General features: G+C 39.6%; 1 long non-coding RNA gene across 1 annotated transcript in view; it reads right to left on the bottom strand.

The window, feature by feature from the left end:
- LOC103093306 (uncharacterized) overlaps positions 1 to 13,090 on the bottom strand; it is a 57,469-nt gene extending 44,379 nt beyond the window's left edge. Inside the window, exons 1-2 of the long non-coding RNA XR_464699.3 lie at positions 12,794 to 13,090; positions 11,747 to 11,939 (exon numbers count right to left, since the gene is read on the bottom strand). This is a non-coding gene — a long non-coding RNA (uncharacterized LOC103093306). The remainder of the gene's footprint in view (positions 1 to 11,746; positions 11,940 to 12,793) is intronic.
- Between the last annotated feature and the right edge of the window lie 5,757 nt (positions 13,091 to 18,847).

The following is an 18,847-nucleotide window of genomic DNA, read 5'->3' as shown; positions in this document are numbered from 1 at the left end:
GCTGCCTCACGTGCTTGTATAGGAGATGGGGATCTTGTTAATTACTGTAGAAATCTAGGCAAATGTAAACCATATTCAGAGATTTTTTCCAAACATAAATTCTAGGTGAGAGCAGTGAACCAAAAAAATGCAACTTTTTAGAGGAAGTCGCTGGTGCATGTGAGTCCAAAGATTAGGGCACTCTGGGCCATGATTGACATCTGTTTATTTCCTACTCCTTTTATTAGATTATAAGCTCCTCAAGGATGTCATTTTTTTTCTTTTCCTAGAACAGTCTTTTGAACACAGTAAGTGCATAATAAATATCTATTGACTTGACTTTGGTTAAATTGAATTACTAGCATGATATTCAGTGTACCAGAAATAGCCCATTCAGATCTGGGATAATCCTGAAAGACTTATGATGGGGAATACTGTCTACCTCCAGAGGAAGAACTGTTGGAGTTGGATGGATGCAGATCAAAGCATACTATCTTTCACATTGGTATATTTGTGGATTTATTTGGGATTTTGGTTTTGCATGAGTGTGCTCTTATAAAAGCAAGGACCAATATGGAAGTGTGTTTTACATGACAATAAAAATCATTTTTTTTGAAAAATTTTATTTAACTAATTAGTTTAATTTAATTAATTTAGTTTTTTCCATGATTACATGATTCATGTTCTTTCCTTCCCCTCCCCAACCCCATAACCAATGAGCAACTCCACTGGGTTTTACTTGTGTCATTGATCAAGACCTGTTTCCATATTATTAATAAAAAATAAAATAATAAAAAAAGAAATATCCCATTCAAAAACTGTGGGTCAAAAACAATAGATTGTTAGACCCTTTGAGATTCTGGTTTTTCTTAATAGGCCTAAGCATGTTATGGTTCAAAATATGTTGTCCCAAATTTTGATGGAGGGTTTTATGAAGAATGGTATATAATTTGGTCATATCTAAGGATACAGAATAAAGTTGTAGGGAAAACACCACCACTTTGGGGCTTTTGGTTCTCTATGTTTAGCTTGGAAATAATGAACCATTAAATCTCTTCTCTTCCTCAAAATATAGGGACACACATTGGAGTAAATGACCCCAGCAAGACAGTCTATGATAAGCCCAAAGATCTCAGCTTCTGGGACCACAATCCACTATTTGATAAAAACTGCTGGGAAAATTGGAAGACAGTATGGGAGAGATTAGGTTTGGATCAACACCTCACATCCTACACCAAGATAAACTCAGAATGGGTGAATGACTTGAATATAAAGGGGGAAAATATAAGCAAATTAGGCGAACACAGAATAATATACATGTCAGATCTTTGGGAAAGGAAAGATTTTAAAACCAAGCAAGAGTTAGAAAAAAATCACAAAATGTAAAATAAATAATTTTGATTACATCAAATTAAAAAGGTTTTGTACAAACAAAACCAATGTAACCAAAATTAGAAGGGAAGCAACAAATTGGGAAACAATTTTCATAACAAAAACTTCTGACAAAGGTCTAATTACTAAAATTTATAAAGAGCTAAAGCAATTGTACAAAAAATCAAGCCATTCTCCAATTGATAAATGGGCAAGGGACGTGAATAGGCAATTTTCAGTTAAAGAAATCAAAATTATTAATAAACACATGAAAAAGTGTTCTAAATCTCTTATAATCAGAGAGATGCAAATCAAAACAACTCTGAGGTATCACCTGACACCTAGCAGATTCGCTAACATGACAGCAAAGGAAAGTAATGAATGCTGGAGGGGATGTGGCAAAGTGGGGACATTAATGCATTGCTGGTGGAGTTGTGAATTGATCCAACCATTCTGGAGGGCAGTTTGGAACTATGCCCAAAGGGCGATAAAAGACTGTCTGCCCTTTGATCCAGCCATAGCACTGCTGGGTTTGTACCCCAAAGAGATAATAAGGAAAAAGACTTGTACAAGAATATTCATAGCTGTGCTCTTTGTGGTGGCAAAAAAAATTGGAAAACGAGGGGATGCCCTTCAATTGGGGAATGGCTGAACAAATTGTGGTATATGTTGGTGATGGAATATTATTGTGCTAAAAGAAATAATAAAGTGGAGGAATTCCATGGGAACTGGAACAACTTCCAGGAAGTGATGCAGAGTGAAAGGAGCAGAACCAAGAGAACATTGTACACAGAGACTGATACACTGTGGTATAATCGAATGTTATGGACTTCTTCATTAACGGCAATGCAGTGATCATGAACAACTGGGAGGGATCTATGAGATCCACATTCAAAGGAAAAACTGTGGGAGTAAAAACAGAAGAAAAACAACTGCTTGATTACGTGGGTCGAGGGGGATATGGCTGAGGATGTAGACTCTAAATGAACATCCTAGTACAAACACCAACAAAATAGAAATAGGTTCTGATCAAGGACACATGTAATACCTAGTGGAATTGTGCATTGGCTATGGGAAGGGTGGGGGGAGGGAAGGGAAGGAAAGAATATGATTCTTGTAACCAAGGAATAATGTTCTAAATTGCCTAAAAATAAATAAATAAATATTTAAAAAACAAACGTTAGGATGCTCTAATATATATATATGTATATATATATATGCATGTGTATGTATATAGGGACATACAGACTCCCACAGAGAATTGTTTAAGAATACCATGCTGTCTCCTGGAGACTGGTCTGATAGGAGCAGGTACCCAAAATTGTTAGGGAGTTTCATCTTGGAAGGATTCTCAAGAAAAATGGTGCCTTGATGGCCCAAAAGAGTGAACATCAAAAAAGAGAGCCACGTGCTTCCTCTTGCCAGGTTTAATCAGACTTGCTATTAGCAGAGGTCTGGAGACACTTTAGAGAATTTAATACACATAGAGTTTCACAGATTCACACATTGTCAGAGCTAGAAGCAATCTTAGAAGATGCCCAGTCCAAACTGTCATTTTCCAGATGAATGAATGGAAAAGCATGTATTGGTCACTTATTATGTACAGAACACTGTGCTATATTTTGAGGATTTAATTAGAAAAGTAAGACAATCTCTGCCTTCTAGGTGCTTACATACTGATGGGAAGGAAGAGTCATTTCAATATGGTGCTGGGGGGATGACTTCAGCTACAAGTCAAGTAGAAAGACCCCATAGTCCATACAATAACAAAGGATGCAATAACAAAGCAGATTGTAATACCTCTTCTTTAATGTTGTTTCCACAGTAAAAATCATATCTGGTCCTGATATCTGAGATTGCCAAAGATTTTGGTGGCAAAACTTTCTTTCTGGGTCTTTTCATAACTCCACCTACTTACGAGATGGGGGCGGTCATAGTTGAGGAACCTGAGGCCTATGAAAGCCAAGAGACTTCACAGAGGAGAAGGGATTCATATTGTCATTAAACACTTTGCTCAGAGTGATGATTAGATTGCCACTGAGAACTCCTGGTGTGTAAAGTCTCTGCAGCAAAGTAGATCAGCAGTAGTCAGGGCATTCTGGGTCATAGTTTACATTTGTTCACATCATATTTCTTATATGTTGTTGAAATCTCCCGAAGAGCAGGGATTGGATTCTATTTCATCTTTGTCTAGCACATTACCTTGAACATAGTCAGTGGATACTGTAAACTTAAAATTAATATACAATAACTTCAAGTATTATAATTTTTAAAAGTTTATTATCTGAAAAATAGAACCACATGACTAAGTTAATCTACCTGTTCAAAATGCCCACTCCACCAAAGCCGCCACAGGAAGTAAAAAGGGCTAAACACGGAACTCCACCCAATTTATCTTCTGTCTATGTCAGCATGTAACAACAGGAAGTGAGTGGGCTCCTGGGTAACGTAGTTCAAAGGTACAAGATTTCTAATTACACAATACTAAATGTCTGTTGATTTGTATATGTAATTTAAATGATTTGTCCTGGGTCACATAGCTTTAGAGATAGGACTTGAACTGGATTCAGTCCAGTTCTCTAGCTTTTATCTCACGCTGCCTCTTTGTATTTCTTTTTTTAATTTATATTTATTTTTATATTAATATATTTGTTTTATATATTTATGGATATTTTATATTTATTTTTTTAAACCCTTACCCTTTATCTTAGAATCCATACTATGTATTAGTTCCAAGGCAGAAGAGCGTAGAAGGGCTAAGCAATTGGAGTTAAGTGACTTCCCAAGGTCAAATAGTTAGGAAGTGTTTGAGGCCAGATTTGAACCCAGGATCTCCCAATTCCAGGCCTGATGCTCTCTAAAGAATACAATGCATAAAAACATAACTGGCCAAATTCTTGGTATCAAGAAACACCTCTGTGTAGTAATCACACATAATATAACATGTAATGACTAATTACACAAATGCAAATCCCTTTAGAATGACTGGGAGGTGTTGGGGATTTTCAGTGATGAAGAGAGGCCTGATTTAAAAGCAATGACAGCATCAACTCTTCACCTTAGGATTAGAGCAGATATTAAATGGGCTGCCAAGACAGAGACAGCAGCGGACCAAGGGGCTCCAAATACACTTATTAAAGACACTGGCTTGGGGCCTCTTTGCCAAACAGAGAGGCTACTCTCCAGTGTTATCTTACTAGGTGCTGACAGCTCCTTTCAGAGCGATCAGTCTTTTCTTGTCTAAGCACTTTGCTTTGGGCTGTTGGGAGCTGGGTCAGCTCATCCTTAGCCATCACCATTATCCTCTATTATCTAATAATCGAGTTCACTTTCTAAAAAACAAAATGAAAAATGGAATGTAGGAAAGAAATCACTCACTTAAAAGCTGAAAAGACCTGAGTTCAAATCTCTGCTCTACAATTCAATATCTGTATAACTGAGCAAATAATTTCCTTCTCGGTTTTAATTTACTCACCTGACTAAAGGTAGAAAGTTTTTGTTATTGTTCAGCTGTTTTTCAGTTGGATCTGACTGTGACCCCATTTGGTCTTTTCTTCTTTTTAAAATTTTAATGCATTTGTTTATTACATTAAAATACCCAGTTAACTACTTCCCTCCCCTCCCTCTCTTAGAGAAGGCATCATTTGACAAAAAGATATATGTCTATATCAAACTATGTCATTTCTATTTACCAGTTCTTTCTCTGAAAGTGGACATACACAAGTCCTTCTTCAAACAATAATTTTGTTGTTGTATAGAAAGTTCTCTTGATTCTGTTTGTTTTGCTATTCATGATTTCATGTAGGTCTTTCTGTTTTCCAAAATTAACCTGCTCAAGGGCAACTAGGTGGCTCAGTGGATTGAGAGCCAGGCCCAAAGATGGGAAGTCCTGGGTTCAATTCTGGCCGTAGACACTTCCTAGCTCTGTGACCCCTGTTGCCTAGTCCTTACAGTTCTTCTGCCTTCGAAACAATACAAAATATTGCTTCTAAGAAGGTGGGTAAAAGTTTTAAAAAATTAACCTGCTCATCATTTGAGGTTTTCTTAACAAAGATACTGGAGTGGTTTGCTATTTCTTTTCCAGCTCATTTTATAGATGAGGAAACTGAGGCACACAGGGTTAAGTGACTTGCCCTGGGTTACACACCTTGTAAGTATCTGTAGCCAGATTTGAACTCAGGAAGAGGAGTCTCCCTGACTTTAGACCTAGCATGCTATGTTCAGTGCACCACTTGGCTGGTGAAACATCAGAAATGCACATCTATAATTATTCTATCATCTAATTAAATTAGATAATGGCACTTAAGAGAACCAAGATAGGAAAAAGCATCCAGATGAATCAAACATCCAGTTGGATACAAGAGGTTGGTGCTGGAGAGTGTATAATTGAAAATCTGTTACCCTAAACTACATTCCCCGGGAGCCTATTGACTTCCTATCATTACATACTTCCTGTATATAGGGGATAAATTCAGTAGGCATTCCTGCTCTTTGGCTTCTTGGCATGGATGATGGTGGTAAGTGTGGGGATTTTGAATAGGCTGACTAGCCATGGGCACATGGTTTTTATTTTGTTACCTGTTTATTCCTTTACTTCTAATGGTCATTAATAAATCTCTTAAAATATAATATTTTTAATTGCACATTAATTTTAATTTTTATAATGATGGTGACCAGAAGTTGGAAAAGGAATTCTCAATTTTTTAAGATAGCCTAGATAAATTTTTTAAGCCATGTTTCTCCTGCCACAGCTTTTGCCAGCCCCTCCCCCTTGCAAAATCCGAGAGAACTCCAAACTCTCTTCTGGAGCTGCTGCCCTACTTCTGCCCTTTCATTCCCCACTTTTTTTTTTTAACCCTTACCTTCCGTCTTGGAGTCAATACTGTGTATTGGCTCCAAGGCAGAAGAGTGGTAAGGGCTAGGCAATGTGGGTCAAGTGACTTGCCCAAGGTCACACAGCTAGGAAGTGGCTGAGGTCAGATTTGAACCTAGGACCTCCCGTCTCTAGGCCTGGTTCTCAATCCACTGAATTACCCAGCTGCCCCCCATTCCCCACTTTTTGCTGGTCACCTGCCCTACCAGCCCAACTGCTTTGGTTTGAGGGACTTAACCCTAGACTCTTGGCAAAGAAGAGATAAGCTGCTTCTCTCACCCATCTGCTTGAGTAGTGTTCCTCACTGCTATTTCTGGTGCTACTGCTGATGATCCAGTCTCCTGGATTGTTCCAGCCATCCACTCTTGATCTTCCTGATCCTACTTGCTCCTGCTACTAACTCCCAGCAGTCTGCTTCTGTTCCTGATACTGCTTACTCTGGCCCCAGTCCTGGCCCCAACCCTGGCCCCAACTGCTGTTGCTGATCCTGCTGAATTGCTGGTAGCTGCCACTGTGTCTCTGGAATTCACAAACTGGGAGTCCTTGGAGCCAATCTCCAGGCAGCTGGTAAAAACCAGGGTGTGTTTTCCTTAGGCAATAAGTAGCTTCCAAACTCCCTGTCCATGTGGCAGGGGAAGCAAACTTCTCCCTACTCTTTTACCCCAAGGGGAAAGGAGAAGGAAGGTTACTCTTCCAAACAGGAAGTAAAATTGCAAGCATGGCATACTCTATGAAAGAGCAGTGCATTGCCTATTTCAAACACCTTTCAGTTTTAGAATGTTTTTTCTTCCTACCATTCCTGGGTGCACTGGTCTTTTCAATTATCTTGCCTGAGATTCAGGAGAGAAATTCATCTCCCTACAACCCCTTGCCATTTGGGCCTGCCCCGTTTCTAAGATATATCCAATTTGGGATTCCTCCAAACCATGTTCATCGAGGAATTCTCCCTCATTAAAGGAGATCCCAGCAGTGTGATAAGAGGAATCTGAACAGATAGAGAAAGGAACTTTGAAGAGTCTGGAAATGAAACTTTTAAACCTTTTCAGACTCCATTGTTTTTATGAAAGTCTCTGTATCTTGTATTTTGCTGATTATCTGCTTTAAGATTTAATTTTGTTTTTTTAAGTTTATCTGTATTAATCTGATCAATATTATTCTGTTAACTGAATCAGTTTAATTTACTGTGTTTTTAACTATTAGATATATTTTGTTACCTTTCTTCTATAACTATAATGAACAAAATATTGTAAAAGCTCATAAACAGCCTTTTCTTCCATTTTGAATTTGTTAATTGTCACATAGATGATAGATGAACTCTGTCAACCTGGTTAACAACCTTTGGAAAATTTCATGAGTTAAATATCTCAAATTGATTTTAAGGGGTCTTCAGAAATGATTTTTAGATTTTTTTTCAAAAGCTCTGACTGATCATCTTGCCTGCCTCTGAGTTATTTGTAACAAGAGGTGAAGGGTTCACTTTAGTAGATGAAGTGAAGTGCAATTATATCACTACCTCTGCATTTGTAAAATGTAATGGGTGAGACAGAAGAATCTCATACCAGAGGAGTTGGGAAGTTATTCCTAGGGTGTAGTACCCCTGGATGGCTCCCTAGATGGAGCATCTCCCATTTGTAACTCTTCAGCTTACTCTACCCTTCCACCAGAACAATCTAGATTCTTGGTGATGTTTGTTTTTAGACTCAATATCAATAGTATAGAGGTATGTGTCTTTTCTAGACTCTTCTGCCACATTTTTGTAATGATGGTAGTAATAGATGTTTTGTTTTGTTTTTAATATCTCAGCCAAGGTTGAAAGATTGCTATACCTGAAAAACTTATGATAAGTATTTATTAGCTTCTAAGGGTTTTTTATTTTTAATGTCACAGCAGACTCATATGAATCCTAATGTTAGTGGGTTTGTTTGCTATTGTCATTAAATTGGCTATTATAACTTTGGGGATTTTGATACTTCTTGAATGTGCATTACCTGTTGTACTATTGTTCTTTATAAAAAATGTTACTTTGTAAAAAAATCATTTGCACTCACACAGTGGATCATGGCCAAGTTTGAAGGAGGAAATGGGTCTCATTTTTTGGCTGAGAAACCTTTGCATTCTACCTTTACTTAACTGACACAGTGTGTCAATGATTGTAAGCTACATATTTTTTTTATTTTTAAACTTTTTTATTATTGTTTTTGCTTGCATGTGCAATATAGCATTTCAGTTTTATTTTTCTCTCCATTTTGTATTTGAAGCACATGTCACCAGTATTGAAATTTTCTTTAATTTTTTGATTTTGCAGTAATATAAGTTTAAAATACATTTGCCCTAATGTCGTTGCATACCCAAAAAAAGCTTTAGAATACAAAAATGCTGCTATTGATTGTTTAATAAAATTATGGGACTTTGCTTAATGATTTTGTCTGATTCCAGGAGAAGGGAATACAAAAAGAGCCATTGCACAGTGCCAAAGAAGTACACAGCTAAATTGCATAGTGCCTATTAAGCACAAAGTCAAAGAAACCGATCCTGGTGGGATTGATATAATTTTGAACCAAGACAAGAGAACTTGAACTTGTTTGGGATTCGAGGTCGCAACTATTTTGACATATGTCAAAGGCAGGTCTTCCTTGTCCCCCATTCTACCAAGTATTTCAAATTTGGCTCCTATCTGGCTCCCATGAATCTAGGCCCTTTTCTGTCTTTCATAGTGTGGCAAACTTTCTGTAGTACTGGCTACTGATTGGGCAAATGCATAATTGTTAAATCACTTTAATTGGGCCTTGATTCAAGGACCTGCTATAGGTTTATTTTCCTTTACTTAGGATTTTTACACTTAAGACTTTGATAGTCTATATTTCATCCAGAAGTTTTTTTTTCTCTTTTATTTGGATTTAAAAATTTTTTTTTTATTTCTCTTGCCAATTGATACCTCATAACTCAGCCATGCATCCCTAAGTGATCCCTGTGTTTTTCAAAATCCTCTTCAGGAGGGAATGTATTATTATTCTAACATGCAAAGTTTAAATTCTTTTGAGAGTAATTTTAGGATAAGAAACATGCTACCCCTCTGAATCCAGAAAATGAACTGTTTGGAGAAGGCGCCATGAATATGCCTGCACAGACCACATGCTGCACCAGAAGATCCAGAGTGAACCTTGGGATGTGGTGATTTGAACTGTGTGGGGTTGAATGCATTTGTTTTTTTATATATACTCTTATGCTGAAGGGGACTGCCCCCTAACTGGCTTTTTGTCAATGCGCCTAGCAATCATGGGTTTGTTCTTTTCCCTTTTATCCCCAAATTATTGTAATTTAAAAGTTGATTATGTTAAATGATCAACTGGGGAGACAAGTCTTCCAATGATCATTGGGGGGAATGTATAATTAAAAATCTGTTACCCTAAAAAAAATTTCCTGAGATCCCATTGACTTTCTGTCATCACATACTTCCTATAGACAGGGGATATATTCAGTGGACCTGCTCTGGCCTCTTTGGCTTCCTGGCAAAGACGGTAGTGGTAAGCATGGGGATTTTGAACAGGCTGATTAGCCGTGGGCACATAGTTTTTATTTTGTTACCTGTTTGTTCCTTTACTTCTAATGACCATTAATAAATATTTTAAAATATAATATTTTTATTGTACATTAATTTTAATTTTTACAAGAGAAAGAGAGTTATGAAGGCATTGAAGAATTGAATCCCAAGGTCTATTAAGGGAGAGATCAACCAATCTATGTGGTAGGCAGTCTGATAGATTCTGGATATGCAAAAGCAAATGTGCATTAGGTCTAGACCTTGGAGATCTTACCTTCTAGAGAAGAGAGATACCATGTACAAATATAAATAAAACAGATAACAAATAGATATAATTGTCATGGGAAGGCAAAACTACTGGGGTAATCAAGAAGGTAGTGATTGAGGTAAGACTTGAAGGAAGATAGGTGTTCTAGGAGGCAGAGACATTCCAGACATTCAGGACAATCACAGTGATGTGATATAGTGTGTCCTTTGTGAACAAAAGTAAGGCCAGGTTCACTGGACTTATGGTCTATTGAGGCAGTAACAAATGGTGGAAAGGCATATTGTGGCTGGAATGGGAAGCAAGTGCTTTAAGTATCCAATAGAGAAGTTTACATTTGATCCCAAATGCAGTAGGGGGCAACTAGAGTTTATTGAGTAGGGGAATGACATGGTCAGGCCCTTACTTTAGGAAAATCACTCTGGCAACTGGTTGCAAGATGAATTGCAATGGGAAAGAAACTTGAGGCAAAGGCCAATTAGGAGGAGGTTATTTTAATAGTCCAGATGAAAGATGATGATGAGTGCCTGAACTAGGGTGGTAGCTGTTTGGGTGGAGAGATGGATGAATTTGAAAGGTTGTAGACAAGATTTGGCAAGTGATTGGACATGTGGGATGAGGAGGAAGTTGTGAACCAGATGACTAAAAGAATAGTAGTTCTGTTAGGGGATTTAGGGAAGTGGAGAAGAAAGTGGGAAGGGAAAGGAGATAATGAGTTTTAGTAATATTGATGCTTAAAGTATATCCAGTTCAAAACGTAATGTAGGCCTGGAACTCAGAAGAGGGTCTCAGGGTAAATATATTGATCTGGGAGTTTTAGGCAAGGAGACAATAGTTTAATTCATAGGCATTAATGAAGTCCCCAAAGAAAAGAATAAAAAAAGAGAAGAGACCTAGGGAGAACTTCTATAATTTGAGGATTTAATATGGAAAATGATCCAGCAAAGGAGAAGCCTTTCTTCTCCTTTGGGAAGACAGGGAAAAAGGAGAACAAAGAGGGTGCAGGGTCATGAAAAAAATGGAGGAGAAAATATCTGGTAGAAAAAAAGTGCTCAACAGTATCAAGTGCTGCCAAGGTCACAAAGGAGGAAAACCAAGAAAAAGCTTTTGGAAATCATTGGAAACTGGAGAGAGCAGATTCAGTTCAATGATCAGAGTAGAAGCCAGATTATAAGAGGTTGAGAAGAGAATAAGAGGGGGAGGAAAATAGAATAAATTAATGTATATGGCTTTTTTCTAGGAGTCTGGCTAAGAACTAGAGGGAAAAAATTCAAGAATGCCAAAGTCTAGGAAGGGTTACTTTTGATTTGTTCTTTTTTTAAGGATGGAGAGACATAGCCGTGTATGTATACCGCAAAGACAGAACCATTATATCTCCAGAAGAGACTGAATATAAGGTGAGAAAGAAGGGATGATTGCTGGGGCCAATTTGTCAGAGAAGACATCAAGGGATGAGGAGTACAATTAGAGGGGCTGACCTTATCCAAAAATCTCACTGTTTCTTCAAAAATTGGACCAAAGGGAGAATAAGAAATGATGTCAACAGTTTGCAAAATGTAAAAAAAAAAGGGGGGGGGGTGAAAGAGGGAACTTAAAGTAAATATTTTTTAATTTTCTCAATAAAATTTAAGGTGAAATTATAGGATTTCAGGAAATAGCGTGTGAGACTTGAGGAGAAAGAGTTTCTAATAGCTGATGGGAAAAGTAAAAGAATTACCTTCCTACAATAAGGATCCAGTTGAGATGAGATAACATCAATTTGTAGTAGACACAGATGGCATGGTTGTACGATGCTCCCAAAATTCATTCAGCAGCATATGAGAACGCATGGAAGAGGCAGGCTGTAAGAGTCATCTGAAGGTGATGTTCAGGAGGGTATGAAGTGTATTAGGCAGGGGTTTAACAACCAGCTTTCAAAAAAAACAAAAACAAAAACAAACCCATGCATAATACACTGTTAAGTTTGATCTAAATTATCTGAGGGGGATACATTCAAGAACTCCTGTGGATGGCTAAAAGCTTGGATATAAGTGAACACCTGCTGAACCCCCCCCCCCATATAGAATGTGATTTTCTGGTACATACATATTTATAATAAATTTTAATCTATAAATTAAATACATGGCAAGACATTGTTGACCTTAGACACAGTAATAATTAAGCACATTATACATTATTTTACATAATGTATAGTTGTCTCTCTGTTATCCACAGAGGATATATTCTAAGACCCCCAGTGGATGCCAGAAACCACGGATAGTTCTCACTTTATCTTTTAACACTTGTTATCTTTGCTATATATTACTGTGCTTTCTCTCCCTTCTCCTGCCTTTTAGCTCAACTTGGCACTCTAAGGCCTCCCCAACCACCCAAAATAACCCTCCTCACCCAAAGTGCCCCAGGAGAAAGCAAAAGACCTGACTCAAGAAGAGACCACCACAATGGGTGGACGTCTGCCATAGGCGGACCTTGGGGCATAGACAAAGAAGATTTTGCTCCAACTCTGCCACCAGCCTGCCTGCCCATGTCTCTCTTCCATCTATCTGCACTTGGTTCCAGCCTTCATGTGTCCTTGAATCCTGTGTTAATCCCCTCCCTCATCCCAGGGCAGCCCCCTTCCTGTCTCCTTCCTTTCCTTGGAATAACTGCAAGTAACTGAAACCACAGACATTTTCTCCATGACTTTATTAAACGTAGGCTACCCAAACTACAAATCAAGTTCAGATTTGTAGCCTTTGCTGACTTCTGAGGCTTAAATGCTTACGTTAAAAGTGTAACAATCCGCTGTCTACTTGGCTCCAGCACACCTCTGGCCACAGGATCCATGGAATCAAGAGACAAGGAAAGTGTCCAGTTGAACTGATTAACTATGGGGTTAAGAGCGGTAAGGGAGGAGATCAAAGGCAGAGCAGAAATGATGATCTGGCAGAATACTGAGATAAAGGAACTGGAGGTCACAATGAAGATCAGTAATACATTTCAGAAGGCTCAGGCACAGGGAAAGATGAAATAATGGAAGGCTATGCCTACATCATGGAATTTCAGAGTTGTGATCAGGAAAGTGGGGCTCTCTGGCAAGACGGAGGATGTCTAGCTAAGGTAGGAGACAGGAGGAGGTCATGGGAACTGAGTAGGCTGAGGAATGTGAGGTAGGTGATCCAAGGAATATGTATGTTGAAATCCCCCAAGATAATGACAGACACTGTTTCAGAGAAGAAGACTGTGAGCCAGTCTGTCACCTGAGAAAGGTAAGAGAATGACCGGCGTGTGGGTTTGACAGCCAAAGGAAACTGGATTAGGTGATCCCTTTGGAGAGAGTGAACTTCAAAGGAAGACAGTTGCCATCACAGAAGAGTTGGGAAATGGCAATGGCTGATATTTTGACTCCAGGGCCAGCGTGTCAGGGCTTCAGAAAGAAAATACAGCCAGTGTTGGAAAGAAAAGCTGGGGGGGGGAGGGGAGGGGGAAGGTCCATTCAGGTCTCTATGAGTACCATAGAGTGGAGAGAGCACAGGAAGAAGACATCTAATAGGAGAGGAAGCTCATTATTTACAGATTGGAAATTCCAGATGGTACCATGAAAAGAGAAGACTGAGTCAGAGAAGAGCGCTGGAGAAGTAGGGTCAAGGTAGGAGGAAACGTGAGGACCGGAAGCAAGCACAGGGAAGAAGAATGTTTTTACTCTTAGGCATTTGAGGGCAGCTAGTGTAAGGAGGAAAGGAATGAAGTGGTTTGCAAACAGAGAGCAGAGAGGGAAGTTTACAAAGAGGAACCTTGCCGCATCTGGAATCTGGGGACTATAAAAAGTGGACACAGAGAGACCTCTGGGTTTTAGTTTCCTGTCTCTGGGAGAGGTTGAAGCTACAACTTCCTGTTGTTTGCATCTGTGTGAGTCTAGTGGGGTTTGAGTTTCCTTTTCCCTTGGAGCGGAAGCTACCTATCCTGGTGTCCTGGTGGAGAAATCCCAGCTACGTTGTCATCTACATTATCATCTACTCATGTTCCAGTGGGCTGAGAGAGAGAGAGTTCCCAACTGCTTGAGGCAAGCCAGTAACCTGACTGTGGGCAAAGGCCTGAAGCCATCTTGGGCCCAACCCGATGAGGAGTTGAACCCTCTCATAAAGGGTTCAATTTACCTACTCTGAGGAACTATAAATATCTAACCAAAGATCATCTGGGAGGATTATTAGATAGCTGGGGATTTCTAGACAGAGAGTGTGGTGAACTAGGCAGTCGGAAGAAATGAAGGCACCCCCTTTGCAGGGGTCATAGAAAGGGGGGAGGTTTAGTTAGAATTTCTTAGATTAGGGATTCCTATTTCCTAATCCTCCCTCCCTGCTGTAGTGAATTACAAATAAACACTGTTTTGGGATTTTTAAACCTGGTCTGAGTGTCAGATAAGCTTTCTGGGCCTGTGAGAGGCCTGTGAGAGGCCTGCAGGGCCTTTTCTCACTGTGGAGTGTCAATTAACCCACAGCCTTTGATATCTCACCTCTACCAAACTACCATCTGGACCACTCCCATATTTCACTAGGTACATCTTTGGAGAAAGTAGTAGGCCTGAAATCAGGAGGACTCCTCTTCCTGAGTTCAAATCTGGCCTTAGACACTACCTCGTTATTGACCTGTTTGGCTCATTTCCTTATCTGTAAAATGAACTGGAAAATAAAATGGCAAACTACTCCTGTATCTGAACAAACTGAACAAAACCAACAAATTTAGGGATTTACTAATGATAAGACCAGAAGAATAAGAGGGAGTGGAAGTTTGCTGACCACCAGAGAAAATTCTAAGTAGATGGGAGCAATCAAGGCAGATGAGTGAGACATTCTGTTTCAGTAGATACCTTTCTTTGGTGATCATACTAAAGACCTAGAATTAAAAAAAGGAACTCAAACCATAATATTCCCTAAAATAAATGAATGAGAAAACTTCAATAACATCAACTTAATGCCTACTTTTCCATCTATACAAAATCTTTTTTTTTTTAACTCTTACCTTCCCTCTTGGAGTGACTCCAAGGCAGAAGAGTGGTAAGGGCTAGGCAATGGGAGTTAAGTGATTTGCCCAGGGTCACACAGCTAGGAAGTGTCTGAAGCCAGATTTGAACCTAGGACCGCCTGGTTCTCAATCCACTGAACTACCTAGCTGCCCTCATCTATACAAAATCTTGAAAAGACTTATCTGCATAAGTATTAAAGGTATCCTTGAAAAGGGTATTTTTTTTATTTTTAAAAAATTTATATTCTATGTGAGTTTATTTCTAGTTCTTAGATTCTATGATTCTTTGAAAAGTTACCTTTTTTCTTTTTTTATTTAAATTAATTTATTTAGTCGATTTTTAACATTATTTCTTGGTTACAAGAATCATATTCTTTCCCTCCATCCCCTCCCCCACCCCTTCCAGTAGCTGATGCACAATTCCACTGGCTATTACATGTATCCTTGATCAGAACCTATTTCCAAGATGTTGGTGTTTGCACTAGGATGATCATTAAAAAGGGTATTATTTCGGGAATAGGCAAATTATATTGCAAACTATTTTGTAAAAGAGCATATCTTTCCCAAGATTTCATGGTTTACTAAAACATAAAGGGATTATAAGTTTCCACTGTGTTTACTGTTTGTTGACATGAAAAAACATTTGAGGAGTAGCAAGGTGGCTCAGTAGATAGAGAGCCATATTTTTTGTTGTTGCATGAGTATGAGACATGGAGCATAATGGTCTCTGAGGAAGTGGAAATTAATATACAGATGGCAATGAAGAAACCCATGGTGAGTATGAGCAATCTACAAGATATAATCAATTAGGGTCAGCTGGGTGGCTCAGTGAATAGAGATCTAGGTCTGGAGTTGGGAGGTCCTGGGTTCAAATATGGCCTCAGACACTTCCCAGCTGTGTGACCCTGGGCAGGTCACTTAACCCAATGGCCTAACCCTTTTCACTCTTCTGCTTTGGAACTAAAACTTAGTATTGATTTCAAGATGGAAGGTATGGATTAAAAAAGAACATATAATTAATAAAGCACTTGGAGGGATCAGAATTAAAGACTGCATCAAAGACATTTCTACAAAAGTGTGGAAAGGGTGGGACTGTCTTCCTGGTGTTGGAGGAGAGAGGAGCTTGTTCATCCCAGTCTGGAGTGGCATGCTCTTCTTGGTTCAGCCTGAAGATTCAGGCCCAATCTCTTCTTAAGGTTAGAACTGTTCTTGTTTGCTTTCTATCTACTGCTAAGATTCTGAATTAGGCAAAACTGGACTGATATAGAGTAGACGGAAGTGGGAAAACCCTCCACCAGCCTCTAGGGCCTGGCCCTATACTCTGAAGCTAAGGAAAAACTCCAATTCCATCTGGTTATTAAACTTTATATTATTTGAATTTGCAGTCAGATAAGTGGACTATCTTTTCTGTGCATAGAGGGAGCTGAACTTCAGTTCAGTCATTCAAAGACAAACAGACCTCATTGGACCCCTGCTGCTTCCTCTCAACAGGGGGCATCTCCCTCCCTTGCCTCACTAAGCAATATTCCCTCTCTCCCCTCTCTCCTCCATACCCTGCTACAAACCTCCCATTTATTATCCCATTTTTCCAATTCCCCATTTTCCTTTCCCAATAAATATTACAAAAGGAAGAGAAGATAGGCTGGTCACACGGAAAGGATGTGAGATGACACGGGGACAGCCCATGGGCTGAACCCAAACCCTCTCCATGTCAGCCAGCCTCTAGCCCAGTGAGGACAGATCAGCTGTGGATAATGGTGGAAGGTCCCTGGAGAAAATGTCCAGATGGCCGAGCTCAAACATCTGCTTCAGTCCTTCAGAGAAAGCTAGTTCAAAAATGATACCCTGATGTTGGGGAGTCTCCCGGCATCCTGGGGAGGCAGGTCTGTGGATGAGCCTTCATCTCAGCCTCATCCTGCAATCACACCCTCTTTCTCAGAGCACCAGTGTTATGTTTCCACAGCCAGCTGCCAGGTGGTCATTAGTAGCTAAATCCACAGAGACAAATGAGGACGGGGCAGTCACCAAGTAGCTCCTCTTTGGGAAAGTTGGCCTTATTTATAACGTTTTTGCTTTTTCTAGGAGTCTTTGGGGTGCTGAGATGGCTCAGTGGACAGAGTGCTGGGCCTACAGGGAGAAAGGCCCAGCACTCTGTTCAAATCTACCCTCCTCTACCTACCCCAGGTAAGCCTCTCCGTCTCCGTTTGCCTCAATCCACTCTAATTGAATGTGTGCTACATGGGAGCGGGGCCGCTTTCTTTGTGACCTCGTTCCCCCAGGGCTTAGCGCAGTACCTGGCACGATACCTCAACTGTGGAAGAGCAATGTGTCCACATGCCTTGTCTAATACATAACTGCAGCTTGAGGAGGGGATGCTAGAGACGGCCTGAACTCTGGCCTGCCTTTAGGAAAGGGAGAGGAGTTTGAGCATTGTGACTATGCCATGGACAGGCTGGCCAGGGGGAAGCAACAGGATGTTTTCATTCAGCCATTAAGGCCAGATGCGCCTTTCTCCAGGTTCCAAGAGGCTGTTATTGGACTAGAATTATATCTATTTGCTCCCTTCAAATAGTTCCAGTCTCTTGGTATGGGACAGATTTCATAAGGAAAGACACTTCCTACTCATAAGGGGGAAAGCAGGCCTCAGTGGCTTCCCACCAAATTCTGGTTCTACAAAGACCATAACAAATCACAAATAAGAAGGGAACTATCCAAGCAAAACAGTGAAAAGAAATTCCTGGAGACCTACAGATTAGAACATACCAGAAAACACAAGAATGAAAAAATGAATGAGCTCTCAGAAAGAGCCAGGTGGCAAGAATGTAGAAAAGTGGGGATACTAATACACTATTGGTAGACCTGTGAATTGATCCAACCACGCTGGAAAGCAATCTGGAATTACGCTCAAAGATTTATAAAACTGTGTATACCTTTTGTCCCAGAAATATCTCTATTGGGCTTATTTCCTAAGGAGGTCAGGAAAAAAGGAAAAGAACCCATATGGTCTAAAATATTTATGGCAGCTCTCTTGTGGTGGCAAAGAACTGGAGAGTGAAGGGATGCCCACTTGAGAATGGCTAAACAAGTCGTGGTTTATGATTGTGATGGAATACTAACATGCCATTAGAAACAACAAACAGATTAATTTTGGGAAAGCATGGAAAGACTCATATAAACATGAAGACTGAAATGAGCAGAACTGAGAGAACATTCTATAAAACAACAGAAATATTGTTTGAAGAATGACTTGTGCATGTCCACTTCCAGAGAAAGAATTGAGAAACAGAAATAAGTAAGACATCATTTTATATATACAATTTATCTTTTTGTCAAATGGTATCTTCTCTAATGTGGGGGGTGGCAGGGAAGGGAAGGCGTTAACTGGGTATTTTAATGTAACAAATTTTTAAAAAATAATGTGCTTTGCAAAACTTAAAAAAGAGTTGGGATAGTGAGAGGGAGACAGAAGAGAAGGGAGACAGAGAATGAGGGAGGGAGGGAGGGGAAAAGAGGAAAGAAAGAGTGAAAAAAGGAAAAAGAGATTGAAAGAGAGAGAGGAGGAGAGAGATGGAGGAGGAAAAAGAAAGAGAGACAGAGAGAGAAAGAGAGTGAGAAAGACAGAGACAGAGACAAGGAGAGAGAGAGAAAGGAGAGAGAGAGACACAGAGAGAGAGAGACAGAGAGAGAGCACACAATTTCAGTCTCAGGGAAATCCTCTACAATTGTAAGTGATGGAAGTCCAGCAGGCTGAGTTGCTTGGCTTTCCCTACATGTCTGCAGTTCTGGAGGGTACTTAGCATTTGATCTTTTAATCATC

Source organism: Monodelphis domestica, chromosome 3 (genome assembly GCF_027887165.1).
Source record: "Monodelphis domestica isolate mMonDom1 chromosome 3, mMonDom1.pri, whole genome shotgun sequence".
NCBI lineage: Eukaryota > Metazoa > Chordata > Mammalia > Didelphimorphia > Didelphidae > Monodelphis > Monodelphis domestica.
Note: the sequence above shows the minus strand (reverse complement) of the source record. Positions and strands in the feature narration are given on the sequence as shown.